This window comes from Oncorhynchus mykiss, chromosome 25 (assembly GCF_057628025.1).
Source record: "Oncorhynchus mykiss isolate SJ-2025 chromosome 25, ASM5762802v1, whole genome shotgun sequence".
NCBI lineage: Eukaryota > Metazoa > Chordata > Actinopteri > Salmoniformes > Salmonidae > Oncorhynchus > Oncorhynchus mykiss.
The window spans coordinates 29,431,631-29,446,439 of NC_143046.1; the positions used below are offsets into that span (position 1 = coordinate 29,431,631).

The 14,809-nt window shown below is 43.5% G+C and overlaps 1 long non-coding RNA gene across 2 annotated transcripts in view; it reads right to left on the bottom strand.

Annotated features, from left to right (window-relative positions):
• Window positions 1-12,142: 12,142 nt before the first annotated feature.
• LOC110504948 (uncharacterized) overlaps window positions 12,143-14,809 on the bottom strand; it is a 33,055-nt gene continuing 30,388 nt past the window's right edge. Inside the window, exon 5 of one of the 2 annotated variants that reach the window (XR_002470661.3) lies at window positions 12,143-12,660. This is a non-coding gene — a long non-coding RNA (uncharacterized LOC110504948). Of the gene's footprint in view, window positions 12,666-14,809 lie in introns of both variants that reach the window. The other variant, XR_002470662.3, reaches the window with a different exon arrangement.

Sequence of the window (14,809 nt, forward strand, 5' to 3'; positions counted from 1 at the left end):
GACAAGCGAAAAAGACAGTCTGTTGCGGTGGGTTTTCAGAATAATTGTTGTCTCATGATCATTATTTAGTCTATTGAAAACAGTTATAGAACAATTTGTTTATCCCTTCACTTGGGATCCCAATTTAAACATTTCTAATTTACTGTTAATTTCCCCTGGTTTTTGTTGTTGATCTTTAATAATATAGACAAATAGTGCAAGTCTTCCAGAGCGTGATATTTCATATTTACAAAGAGCCACTGATAGTCCTTCCACCTGTGAACCTTTAGGCCTTTACATTGTTGGGTTTAAATGTCTCATATATAGTCTTGCACAATTAATAAACAAACAATAGCATGTTCATTTACCTATATTTAATCTTACTTAGCTATACCCATGTTGGATCGTCATTTTCGCATGATTATGCTTTTTCTCGTTTTAGTCTGGTGCTGTGACAACAGATTATGTTCATTCATGCAGTAAACTATTCTCTTATTCCCTTATTGTAACTGAGCAAGTGTGTATTTAAAACACAATATTACTCATTTTAGACTGGGACATTTTTGAGACAAACACAACAATGTTTGGTTAAATTTAATTCATATCCTGGTTTCAGACGTTATATTTTTTTACACCCAGCACACAAATATAACAACTGAAATTGTGCTGTCGTCATCAAGAAATTGAATGCACTCAATTGTCTGAGAGTGCACAATCCAAATCTCTTACGCAATGTACGGTACCATTTCGTTTTATCCTGCTGTTGTTCATGTATTTATGGCAGGACATTCCTAGTCCAAAGGCTAATACCTATTTTAAGGCAGGGGCTTTGCAGAAACCGGCTGTCGTGTGATTAGACTGCTGATGTACGATTTGAAAACAGCTCTGGTACAGTAGCCTACGCTCTCTGAGTGATGTCACACATGGATGGGTCCACAGAAATAGAACGATAATAGAAATAACATTATTTAATTTCTATGGGTGGGTCCCTGGGTGCAGCATCTGGAGAACCCAGTAACATCTCTCTCTCTCTCCATTGAGGGCTGGGACTAAAGTAAATGCTTTGAAGTTGATAGTCGGCATGCAAAGTAAACAACGTGAGGGTAGAATCTGATTTGCTGCGCTCTGTACTGTCGTCTGGTGAAACTTTAGCAGCTGCGCTATTATTGGATCACCAAATCGAGCGACAGTGTCTATAGAGCGGCATTTAGTCATTAAAGACGCACCGGATGGGAATGCACCTCTGAATACACCCCCGAATACACCCCCACCCCCATTAAACTACATTTACTCACAAAGCAAATAATTGGCGAAATGTAGCCTTCCTGGGTATAGTTACGATGCTGCAGGTGTTTTAAAATGTGAATGGACATATGGGTCAGGGATGACCCTTCACCCTACAGAAGGTATTTTTCACGCTAATAGCTAGCCTACTTAACGACTTTCACGACTGGTCGCGTGATGTTTGTCAGGAATTTCCAGCTATCCTTTGGCGTGCAACTATTTCTGTCATCTATGCCCGCCATGCGGTATCTCGTTGTCAGTCACCACCGCAGACTGGGAGCCGGGAGAGGACGCCAGTGCTGTGCCAGTTGGCTCAAGTTTGTGAAAACAACAGGCGGACGCAGCACGATTCTAATCTTAATCGTTCCAGACATGAAGGTCACTCTCGTGGCGATCGCAGTTTTATTTGTTCCATTAGGTATAATGTAGATTCCACAGGTTTTATATCAATTTAGCTCATTCGTCTTTAACCACAACTTAATTACACACTTACCAGATCGAAAAGGTTTCGTTCTTGGACCCGAGGCCACCGTAATTACATTGACCTTTTATTGTTTATTATGCTGGGTGAGTAGATACGCACGGCTCCTAATAGGCCTACTAAATTAAGACCTTTGAGTAGTGTTAGAAAGCCAAGAGGGGTCAAATCAGTTTAAATGGGACATGCCACTGCAACACTAGTCTTACCTTATTTGATTGCGCATTACGCACAAGTTACCCATTAGGCACAAGGTATACCTTTCCTAATTGGAAGAATTGAAAGGAAGGAGACTACTTGATCCTTCAGACATGGCTACAGGCAAAGTAAGATCATGCATGTTGGTTAAGTCGCTCCAAACGATGTTATGTAACTGAAGATGAGGAGAGGATTTAAGAGGCGTGGCTTACTTGGACTATTTATTCATCATTGATCTGGTCAACATACAGACTGAACACACTCTCTCATTAAACAAACAGGCACATTACTTACCTACCAAAACAATAAATAACCATCCATGGAAAGTCAACTGGAACATAGAAAATATGAGTACTCTCCTATACTTTCAAACCACTGCAAAGGCCATCACATCTATTGGTATGATTCAGGTACCCACACTCTTAGGAAAAAGGGTTCCAAATGTGTTCTTTGGCTGTCGCCATAAGATAACCCTTTTGGGTTCCAGGTAGTTTCTATATGGAACCCAAAGGGGATCTACCTGGAACCAAAAAGGGTTCTTCAAATTATTATCCTATAGGGACAGCCGAATAACCCTTTTAAGGTTCTAGATAGCACCTTTTCATTCTAAGAGTGTATGACACTATTGTAAATATCAAGGGGCCCCTTAATATTTCTGGCTCAGCAGATTTGGACATTAGTTGAGTGTCGGCCTAATAATAGCTAATGAGCACCCAGTGACATGTGTAGGTACCCAGACTATCATGGGGCCCATTAAACAATAACAATATTAGAATTAGCATTGTGGCTAAGGTTAACTTCAGCCCTATAAATATCAAACAGGATGTGGGCCTGATTGGTACACTGTTTGCGGGCGAGGAGATGTGTGTGTGTGTGTGTGAGAGAGAGAGAGAGCAAGCATTGGACTAACCAAACCAATATACAAAATGGTTGTGTATTTTTAAATCCATTATGTTACTGCTCCATAACATTATCAAAATATGTAACATAATGTGTGAGGCTCACATGCCGTACTGTTTGTACTACAGAAAATAGCAGTGGTGTACCCTTCCACGTGTTAGAGACATGCAACCCGGTCACTATTAAACTACCTTGCTTTGCCAACAACAACAATCTAGCAAATCCTCAATTTAGTCCATGACCAACACACAGACATCTTTATTTGTTGGTCTTTTTTTCATTGTCCTCTGTAGATTGCAAGCCTAGGCCTGGAATACACGGCAGTCTACAACATTTATATTGGAAATGTTTTTGATCTTGTGCCCCACTGCAAACACATTCAGCTGTCTGCAGGTCTCCTAGCAACAGCAAACAAAGGCAGGGCCCATTTCAAGTTTCCCGCGGAGAGGCCAGTCCAGCGGAGCCTTTGATTTTAACTGGGAAAATAGCTGAGTGGGCACTACTGGCATTTGTCTTTCATTTACTCCAACCCCCCACCCCCCCAACCCCTCCCCGCCAAAAAAAAGCTTTCTGGAACAGCCAAATCTTCATCTGTCTGTCCCCTGCATCCAACCAACCCCCCCACCCCCCTGATAATCGACCATGGCGAAGCAGCTCATTGAAACATTACAGTTTTTTGTTGAAGTTCTTTTTGTTTTGGTGCATAGTTACTGTTTCAGTAGCTAGAAAAGAGCTAGTGGAGGACTAGTCATTTGTGGTTTCTCTGTATTCGCTCCATTGTTTTCACCTCCTCTTTAAAGTCGACCCAATAGAGAATTTAGAGGCCGTATCTCAGGATTGTGACATCAAATTGTTTTTGAATCACATAATGTGTGTGTTTTCCTCCCCTACACAAACACGTAAAGCTTTTTGTGTTTCAATGGAGCTGTTGCTGTTTTCTCTGCTATGAAATTCAGAATGCCTGCAGCTCTCCAGATGAACAGTGGAGCTGCCGAGGTTTTTCAGGGTCGTGGGACAGCCCTCAGAGGCAGCCTATTTGGAATTCAACTACATCCATAAAGTGGGCCGGACATTGAAAACATTTTTTGAAGTTGGGGGGGGGGGGGGGGTAGATGGATGGGGGTAATAACGTTGGGCTATGTAATGTTATCTCACTCCAATGTTGCTTGCTTTCATCCAAAACGGCTCAGGAGATGAATCAAATGAAAGTGTTCCTCATTGTTTTGGTTTAATTTACTGTAATTGATGTTTCCATCTAGTTGCAGAGGCCTGCTAGAGCAATTGGTTGTGTTTGTAGGAGGACACGCAGCCCAGTGGGGTGTATTGACTCAGGCTGTTGACTAATACTGCGTTATTGCCAATTTTTAGGCTAACACTGCCCCCATTGTTTGTTGGTGACCAAACAGTACCCAGGCTCTACACTGAGACTATGCACAGCTCACCATGTACTGTATTTACATAGCATTTGGCAACTCAACAGAATATTAAATACTGTATTTAGAGTAATTTCAGCGCCCATGTGGTACGTTTATGTGTAGACTAAAGCGTTTTCATGAAGTGTGCATGTCGTAAACATCATATAACACGTACATTACTAAACATTAGCATTTAAATGGAGTGCTCTGTAGTACCATTCTAAAGGCGTGTAGTGCCAGACCTCCATATTCACTGTACCTCGTCATATGTTTAGACGGAAGCAGAGACACACGTTAGACCATCTCAATATGTGCCACTCCTCCGAGCATGGAATGTACAGTTACAGTACACTTGAAATGAGTCCATGTATGTTTGTGCCATATAGAATATATTCCATGTCACAATATATACATCACAGTATATGACATTTTTGGAATGAGCAAAAACACGGTGCAGAAGGAGTGTGGGTGTGGTTCCATTTGTCACTGCTCTCTTTAGGGGTTCAGAACTAGGTTTGAAAATGTCTGTCTTGATGTCACACGTTTTATTTTCGTATTGCAGAAATCTGTTCAGGGACCCCAACATTTTTCCAACCGTCAAGGGTGTCATTTTGTCTAAAAAAAAACAAAGTGCAACTGAATTGCCACCCCCAGTCCTTCTGTACGTTACATTGGTTTGCTGATTCCAAGAGACAAGGTTGTATGTTGTATGTTGTGGTGCACCAGCCGCACTGTCCCGTCTCAAAACATGACCAGTCGCCCTAAACACACCCCAAGGCTGGCCCATCCCGTCACACAAACAAACAGGCATACACACACACCTTTTGTTGTTCTGTCCTCATGGGGACCTAAAATTGATTTCCATTCAAAATCCTATTTTCCCTTTACCCTAAACTTAACCACTAACCCCTTACTCTAATTCTAACCCTAACCCTAACCTTAACCACTAACCCCCTACTCTAATTCTAACCCTAACCCTAAACTTAACCACTAACCCCTTACTCTAATTCTAACCCTAACCCTAACCTTAACCACTAACCCCTTACTCTAATTCTAACCCTAACCCTAACCTTAACCACTAACCCCTTACTCTAATTCTAACCCTAACCCTAAACTTAACCACTAACCCCTTACTCTAATTCTAACCCTAACCCTAAACTTAACCACTAACCCCTTACTCTAATTCTAACCCTAACCCTAAACTTAACCACTAACCCCTTACTCTAATTCTAACCCTAACCCTAAACTTAACCACTAACCCCTTACTCTAATTCTAACCCTAACCCTAACCTTAACCACTAACCCCTTACTCTAATTCTAACCCTAACCCTAAACTTAACCACTAACCCCTTACTCTAATTCTAACCCTAAACTTAACCACTAACCCCTTACTCTAATTCTAACCCTAACCCTAAACTTAACCACTAACCCCTTACTCTAATTCTAACCCTAACCCTAAACTTAACCACTAACCCCTTACTCTAATTCTAACCCTAACCCTAAACTTAACCACTAACCCCTTACTCTAATTCTAACCCTAACCCTAAACTTAACCACTAACCCCTTACTCTAATTCTAACCCTAACCCTAAACTTAACCACTAACCCCTTACTCTAATTCTAACCCTAACCCTAACCTTAACCACTAACCCCTTACTCTAATTCTAACCCTAGCCCTAAACTTAACCACTAACCCCTTACTCTAATTCTAACCCTAACCCTAAACTTAACCACTAACCCCTTACTCTAATTCTAACCCTAACCCTAAACTTAACCACTAACCCCTTACTCTAATTCTAACCCTAACCCTAACCTTAACCACTAATCCCTTACTCTAATTCTAACCTTAACCTTAACCACTAACCCCTTACTCTAATTGTAACCTTAACCCTAACCTTAACCACTAACCCCTTACTCTAATTCTAACCCTAACCTTAACCACTAACCCCTTACTCTAATTGTAACCTTAACCCTAACCTTAACCACTAACCCCTTACTCTAATTGTAACCCTAACCTTAACCACTAACCCCTTACTCTAATTGTAACCCTAAACCTAAACCTAACCCTTAAGCTAAAATAGCCGTTGTCCTCATAGGGACTTGGGAAATGTCCCCAAGAGGGAGAATTTTCCTTGTTTTACTATCCTTGTGGGGACTTTTGAGGATTTTAGGTCCCCACAGGAATCAAAGAACCCCCCCTCCCACACACACACACACCACACAATCTGTCTCCTCCTCTAAAGTGTCCTTCCCTCACCACCTCTTTGACATTGCAATGTGACAGACAACCTCGTCCCACCGCCATTCGTCTTCAGGGTGACTTCTGAAAAGCTAAAGCTAACAGACTCTGGCAGTATTGTCCCGAGTGATTGAGATGTTAACTTTTAGTGCTGTCTCCCTACAGTGCTGTTTCTCCCCCCCCCCCCACCTCCCCCTCCTGCTCCCCAGTCCCTCTGTCTCTCTTCCTCAGCAGCATTCTCTCTCTCCTCCATCTGACTGCGCCGTGAGAGAGCCAAGCCATTAGACACTCCCAAAGCTGATAATGAAGGCACAGAGGTGGTCCATAGCAGCGTGATGCGTTGGAGGAGAGGAGAGCAGGAGCAGAGGAGGAAGGTAGATTAGGATAATTGCCTGGCGTCGGGGGCAGAGAGAGAGAGAGAAAGATGTCTTACTACCATCCGTCTTCATTTTTTAAAGGAGTATTAGTGCAATATTGGCAAATGCAGGATTCAGGATTCATGGTTTATGAGGCGGAAAAAGAGAAATTGCAACATCAAATGAGAAATGTTTCTTTCCAGTGAATGTGCTCGGTAATCTGATAATAGGTGCAAAATGAATAAAATCTCTGCCAAATCTTGTTGTTGTTGTTGTTTATACTGAGTATTAATCATGTGGTATGCATGTACAATTGAAGTTGGATGTTTACATACACCTTAGCCAAATACCTTTAAACTCAGTTTTTAACAATTCCTGACATTTAATCCAAGTAAAAATTCCCTGTTTTAGGTAGTTAGGATCACCACTTTATTTTAAGAATGTGAAATGATAGTAGAGAGAATTATTTATTTCAGCTTTTATTTCTTTCATCACATTCCCAATTGGTCAGAAGTGTACATACACTCAATTAGTATTTATTAGCATTGCCTTGAAATTGTTTAACTTGGGTCAAATGTTTCGGGTAGCCTTCCACAAGCTTCCCACAATAATTTGGCTGAATTTGGCCCATTCCTTCTGACAGAGCTGGTGTAACTGAGTCAGGTTTGTAGGCCTCCTTGCTCGCACACACTTTTTCAGTTCTGCCCACAAATCTTCTATGGGATTGAGGTCAGGGCTTGTGATGGCCACTCCAATTCCTTGACTTTGTTGTCCTTAAGCCATTTTGCCACAACTTTGGAAGTATGCTTGGGGTCATTGTCCATTTGGAAGACCCATTTGCGACCAAGCTTTAACTTCCTGACTGATGTCTTGAGATGTTGCTTCAATATATCCCAAAAAAATTCCTTTCTCATGACACCATCTATTTTGTGAAGTGCACCAGTCCCTCCTGCAGCAAAGCACCCCCAAAACATGATGCTGCCACCCCCTTGCTTCACGATTGGGATGGTGTTCTTTGGCTTGCAAGCATCCCTATTTTTTCTCCAAACATAACGATGGTCATTATGGCCAAACAGTTGTATTTTTGTTTCATCGGACCAGAGGACTTTTCTCCACAAAGTACGATCTTTGTCCCCACGTGCAGTTGCAAACCGTAGTCTGGCTTTTTTATGGCGGTTTTTGGAGCAGTGGCTTCTTCCTTTCTGAGCGACCTTTCAGGTTATGTCGATATAGGACTCGTTTTACTGTGGATATAGATACTTTTGTACCCGTTTCCTCCAGCATCTTCACAAGGTCCTTTGCTGTTGTTCTGGGATTTATTTGCACTTTTCGCACCAAAGTACATTCATCTCTAGGAGACAGAACGTGTCTCCTTCCTGAGCGGTATGACAGCTGCGTGGTCCCATGGTGTTTATACTTGCATACTATTGTTTGTACAGATGAACGTGGTACCTTCAGGCATTTGGAAATTGCTCCCAAGGATGAACCAGACTTGTGGAGGTCTACCATTTTTTTTCTGATGTCTTGGCTGATTTCTTTTGATTTTTCCATGATGTCAAGCAAAGAGGCACAGCGTTTGAAGGTAGGCCTTGAAATACATCCACAGGTACACCTCCAATTGACTCAAATTATGTCAATTAGCCTATCAGAAGCTTCTAAAGCCATGATATTATCTTGGAATTTTCCAAGCTCTTTAAAGGCACAGTCAACTTAGTGTATGTAAACTTCTGACCCACTGTAATCGTGATATTGTGAATTATAAGTGAAATATTCTGTCTGTAAACAATTGTTGGAAAAATGACTTGTGTCATGCACAAAGTAGATGTCCTAACCGACTTGCCAAAGCTATAGCTTGTTAACAAGAAATGTGTGGAGTGGTTGAAAAACTTTTTTAAAATCTTTTTTTGTTGAATTTTACCCCTTTTTCTCCCCAATTTTGTGGTATCCAATTGTTTTAGTAGCTACTATCTTGTCTCATCGCTACAACTCCCGTACGGGCTCGGGAGAGACGAAGGTTGAAAGTCATGCGTCCGCCGATACACAACCCAACCAAGCCGCACTGCTTCTTTACACAGCGCGCATCCAACCCGGAAGCCAGCCGCACCAATGTGTCGGAGGAAACACCGTGCACCTGGCAACCTTGGTTGGGCGCACTGCGCCCGGCCACAGGAGTCGCTGGTGCGCGATGAGACAAGGACATCCCTACCTGCCAAACCCTCCCTAACCCGGACGACGCTAGGCCAAAAAACACGTTTTAATGACTCCAACCTAAGTGTATGTAAACTTCCGACTTCAACTATAGGTCTATGCATCACCAGCTACACCAGCATATCTGTTGTTTATACAGCCGTGGCCCAGGTCTCCTGCACCAGTAAGAGCTAAATATCTGGGTCTCTCCTGCACCAGTAAGAGCTAAATATCTGGGTCTCTCCTGCACCAGTTAGCACTAAATATCTGGGTCTCTCCTGCACCAGTAAGTGCTAAATTTCCGGGTCTCTCCTTCACTAGTAAGCTCTACAGATCCAGGTCTGTCTTACACCAGTAAGCACTAAATATCATATGTCTCTCTTACATGGGCAAGCGCTAAATATCTGGGTCTCTCCTACACCAGTAAGTGCTAAATATCCGGGTCTCTCCTGCAGCAGTAAGTGCTAAATATCTGGGTCTCTTTTACACCAGTGCACACTAAATATCCTCAATCACAAAGGCTTTGAAGAGCCTATGAGGTTGGTTTTAAATGATGGTCTGCACCTACGCCACCCTTTCGCTCTCCACTCGCACAAATCCATTTGCCGTGCACACAATACATTTCAAATCAAAGCAGCGTCACCATAACATGCCTTAGGAGACATTAAGCTATACTATGTTACTTTAATGTATGATAGCATGGCCCCCGTATGCTTTTGATGTGCTGACTGTTTTAATACTTTATTCATAATAATACACTGGCTGCTTCTACTGTTCCGTTCCTCCTTCCATCCCTCCACCCCTCCCTGGGTCTTGTCACTGGGTTGGACTGTCGGTGTGCTTGTGATTAAAGACAATGATATGGACCCGGAGATGAAGAGTGCCAGGATAACCTATCAGAGAGCACTGGGTGTAAGGTACTACTCTCCTATTGGCTGCTGTTGGAATCAGACACATCTTCATTTTTCTTCCATCCAGCCTGCTTTCACATCCAAGCCCCAGGGAAGTGTCAGAATTGTAGTCCATGTCTTTTGTGTGTGTGTGTATGTGCACGTTCATTTCCCTGTGTGCGTGAGTGTGTGCACGTGTGTGTGTGTGTGCACGTGTGTGTGTGTGGGCACTTTAGTGTGTGTGTGTGAGTGGAGTGTGCAGGTGTGTATGTGTGCGGTAAACATCTTATAGACAGTGCTTAGATACTGAGAACACTAACCCTCCTCCAAGCCTGGCCCAGACACAGACACAGTGTTGGGAATGCTGGCAGATTTCAAGGTAATGTCTTCTTCCAGCTACTTCAGCAGGACATCATCTCATTATGAATGAAAGAGACTAGCTACACCACAGTAAGCTTTATGCATGGATTTGTAATGGTGCTCACATTTGTAACAATGATTTCTCACTGGCTTGCTCTAACTCTTATTTATTCCAGTCATGCATTTTATACAACACTCGAGTGAAATTCAGATTTAACACCACACCAAAATAATACACTCAATGATCACACCTTAAAAAACGTGTTTGTTTTTTCCTCTTATTCATGTAGCGGCTGATGTTGTTATTACACCCCTGACAATGGTGAGGAATTCTGCTCTGTCTGTGTCTCCTGTTTTAATCTGGTTGGGTACCTAACACGGCTGTCAGTCACCACCACTCAACATTCATTTTTCAGTGTGTTACCTTGCATTACTTTCTGTTATATTCAGCAATCACCCCATTTAAATTAGAAACGTTTCCAATCAAAGAATCCATGCATCGACACTAGTTAAAAATACATATTTTAGGGCCTCCCGAGTGGCGCAGTGGTCTAAGGCACTGCATCGCAGTGCTAGCTGTGCCACTAGAGATTCTGGGTTCGAGTTCAGGCAATGTTGTGACTGGGAGACCCATGGGGCACACAATTGGCCCCGCGTCGTCCAGGTTATCAGGAGGGTTTGGCCGGAGGGGATATCCTTGTCCCATCGTGCACTAGCAACTCCTATGCGCAGTGCACGTTGTCACAGTCACCAGGTGTATGGTGTTTCCTCCAACACATTGGTGCGGCTGGCTTCCGGGTTAAGTGGGCATTGTGTCAAAGAAGCAGTGCGGCTTGGTTTGGTTGTGTTTTGGAGGATGCATGGCTCTCGACCTTCACCTCTCCCGAGTCCGTACTGGAGTTGCAGCGATGAGACAAGACTGTAACTACCAATTAGATAACATGAAAAATTGTGGAGAAATGGGGTAAAAATATAAATATATATATATGTATATATTTACCCTATTGCTGCCAATGTAAGGTCTCGATTCAATCCGTTTCGCCGAAGTTCAGCGTTATATCGCACTTACAATGTGAAGGTAATTTCCAATTGAGCTGACATATGCAAAGTTTACTGTGAATGCAGTCTCCACAAGCGCGGGAACATTGCATTTAAACTTAAATCACGCTATAGCTCTCAACTTCGGCGATACGGCTTGAATCAAGCCCTTAGTCCATCATCCGGTCAACAATGTCATAGTCAGTTAACACTGGGGCTCGGGCTAGCGGCGTGACTGGGACCAGTGTGGCCAGCTCATTCCAAGCTCCACAAGGGGCACCTGGCTCCCCTCCCTCCCTTGGCTGGATCAATGACTAGGGCCATCCCAGCCCAGAGACCAGGGGTCAGCATCAAAAGCCCCCTGCCCACATCCCTGCCACCTGGTGCTCTCTTTCGGACGAGGGGGTACACTTCCACCCCTCCACCCTCTCTGAACAGGCCAGTCTGTGTGGACATGGAGCCCGAACAGGGCCGTCGTGTGATCTCCCGTGCCCCCCTCCCCAGCCACCCCCCACAGGGAGAGGGTGAGGGGTCAACCCCATCAGACCACCACACGACTCACAGAGCCATTTGATGAGGGGATCTGTTTGTGATTCCATTATGCCAGTTGAATCCTGATCCTGAGCGCTCCTCAACGTGGCAGTGATTGAGTGGTTGTTTGGAATGTGTTTGTGTCATCTGTGGTCAAAACCTTCATGTTGGAAAATGTTTGTTTTCAGGGATTGGTGGATGTGAAGTGGACCTGGTCATTGAAGGTTGGTAGCTGGCTGTTTTCCTCACTTCATTACTGGTTCAAATGAACACATCAACAACATACTGTTATTTATGATACCGTTTATTGGGTCGTCACTAAACGGAAGGGCAGATATGACACCATATTAACAGTTGTGATAATGAATCTGACATGTTTCTGCCATAACAAAATGCATGAGTTGGAATCACAACAGACTTTTGTTTTCACTAACTCATGCAGGATAATGTACGGTGTGCCACTACCACACAGTTCTACCCAGGTACACCACAAGAAAATATTCAGCCATTCTTGAAGGACAATGGAAGTTAAATACGTATGGGTCATTGTTATTAAAAGAAACACATTTTTGACATTGATGCCTTCATCACAGTGTTAGACTTTACTGACTGACTTTACTGACTCTTGGAAGTGTTTTATGGTCATTAAACTTTGATACAACACGAAGACTCAGTTTCTCTGTCACAGATACTGTATATCGTACAGGATGTCAGTACATCAACTCCATGAATACATATTCATTTGTTTATTGAGCTCTTCTTCCATTTCTTCCCTCCATTCTTTCCTCCAGTGCGTTAGCAGATCCCTAGTCTTGTGAACAAGGGATGAAAAGGAGAGAAAAAAAGGTCTGATGAGTTTGGCAAAGGGAGGACGGAGGGGGAGACAGATGGCATGAAGTCTGCATGGCTCTGGCCTGGCGCTGAAATCCTCCTCTCTCACATTCCAACAAATCCTAGCAGGAGGCTGGGGAGTCTGCCACGCCACTCTGTGGGTCCACGGGGTTCTCTCTGCATCTCTCTCCTCGCTCCCCTGCACCCCCCGTAAGTCCCTGACCAAGGGTGTCAGCCCCCCCCAACACCATATAACCACACCTATAAATATATTAAAAGGCTACTTCAGGATTTTGCCAGAGGCCCTTTATCTACTTGCCCAGAGTCAGAAGAATTAGTGGATACCATTTTTATGTCTCTGTGTCCAGTATGAAGGACTTTCAAGGTAGTTTCGTGAGCCAATGTTACCTAGCGTTAGCGCAATGACTGGAAGTCTATGGTTATCTGCTAGCATAAAGTATCCCTTTAAGATGTGTACAGTATGATGGGATTTGTGAGTTTACTGGCCTGCTAGATAAGAGACACAGGAGGGTGGGAGATGGAGACTGAGGCGCTGATTGTTAGTATGGAATTGGGCAGAATCGGGCCAGGTGTGTGGGATAGAATTGGGAGTGGACCTATCCCTCCACTTGTGTCAGATCTCATTGAGTAAACATAGGACCAAAGACTGTAATCCATTTATATGTGAGGAAGAAAACAAAGGAGCTTTTCAATTAGTCTTGTCATCCCCAGCTCCCGATAAGGAGGAAACGCTAGCAAGTTGAGCCTGTCATAGGCCAGACATGCCCCGCTCAGATTGCCTCGTATCCTCCTCAGTCGGTCCGTCAGCGGGCCTAAGTGTAACTGCATAGTAATCACACACAGACAGTATGCCCTACCGCTGGCCCCGCAGTGACCGCATGACATCTTTATGCATTTCCAATTTTAGGAATGTGCATTGAGGAGCACCATATAAAAGCACATCAGCAATATGATAATCATGTTTATAATGTCATTTTCGGACTGTACTCTGTGCACTTTCAAGCTTTCTCTCTCTCTCTCTCTCTCTCTCTCTCTCTGCACTTTTCCTTCTGCTTGTCCTAATGAGTGGCTCTTATGAGAATAGAGCATACTTTGAAAAGGTCACAGGAGGTTTGAGTATCACATTGCTGTTAATGATAATGAAAATAAAAAGAGCAAACCGTGCCAAATCTATCTCTGAGCTTTTGTCCCTCTCCATATGGAATGTGATTTACCTGCAGTTGGTCATATGAATTGCTTTGCATCATTGTAAGGAAGTGTGTATCTCATTACGATACAAAGGCTGTTATTCATTTGTTGTTCTATGCTAATGTGGGATGTGCCTCAGAGGCTACTATGATGAAAGGTACAGTAGTGAACCATCTGGCTCGTACAGAGGACCGTAAAGTGTTTTTTATTCGGCTGTACTCATAGGGGAACCCTTTCATGGACCCTTTTTGGTTCCAGATAGAACCGCTTTGGGGTTCCATGTACAATACCAGTCAAAAGTTTGGACACACCTACTCATTCAAGGGTTTTTCTTTATTTAATGCTTTTCCAACAGTCTTGAAGGAGTTCCCACATATGCTGAGCACTTGTTGGCTGCTATACCTTCATTCTGAGGTCCAACTCATCCCAAACCACAGAGGGTTCTACATGGAACCCAAAAGGGTTATACCTGGAACCAAAAAGGGTTATCCTATGAGGAAAACTGAAGAGAGTTTCAACGCAAAATTTCACTGCAGAATTGGCCATAAACTTGTCGTAAACATTTGGTTTTTCATAAGATTCTTAATTGCCGTATAGCCTACTGATAAAGCTGATTCACATTCAACCACAAAGCCATAATAGCCATTATTATAGATGAATCTGACATTCACAAGTGGATCTGCACTGACTTTCGCTCCCTACAGCATAGAGACAGAGACAGAGGGGTTGGCCGTCCTTCCTCAGTGGCAGGGCAGAGTGACATTACCATCCCCAGGCCCGCTGGCACAGATATCGCCCACAGGATGGGAGAGTGGCAGGGTCGATGGCCCCATGTTGGCTCCTGGCTCCGTCCAATTCTGTCGCCTTTGTCCCCCTTGCCCCCTCCACCCCCTCTCTCAGAAAGAAAAGGCAAGA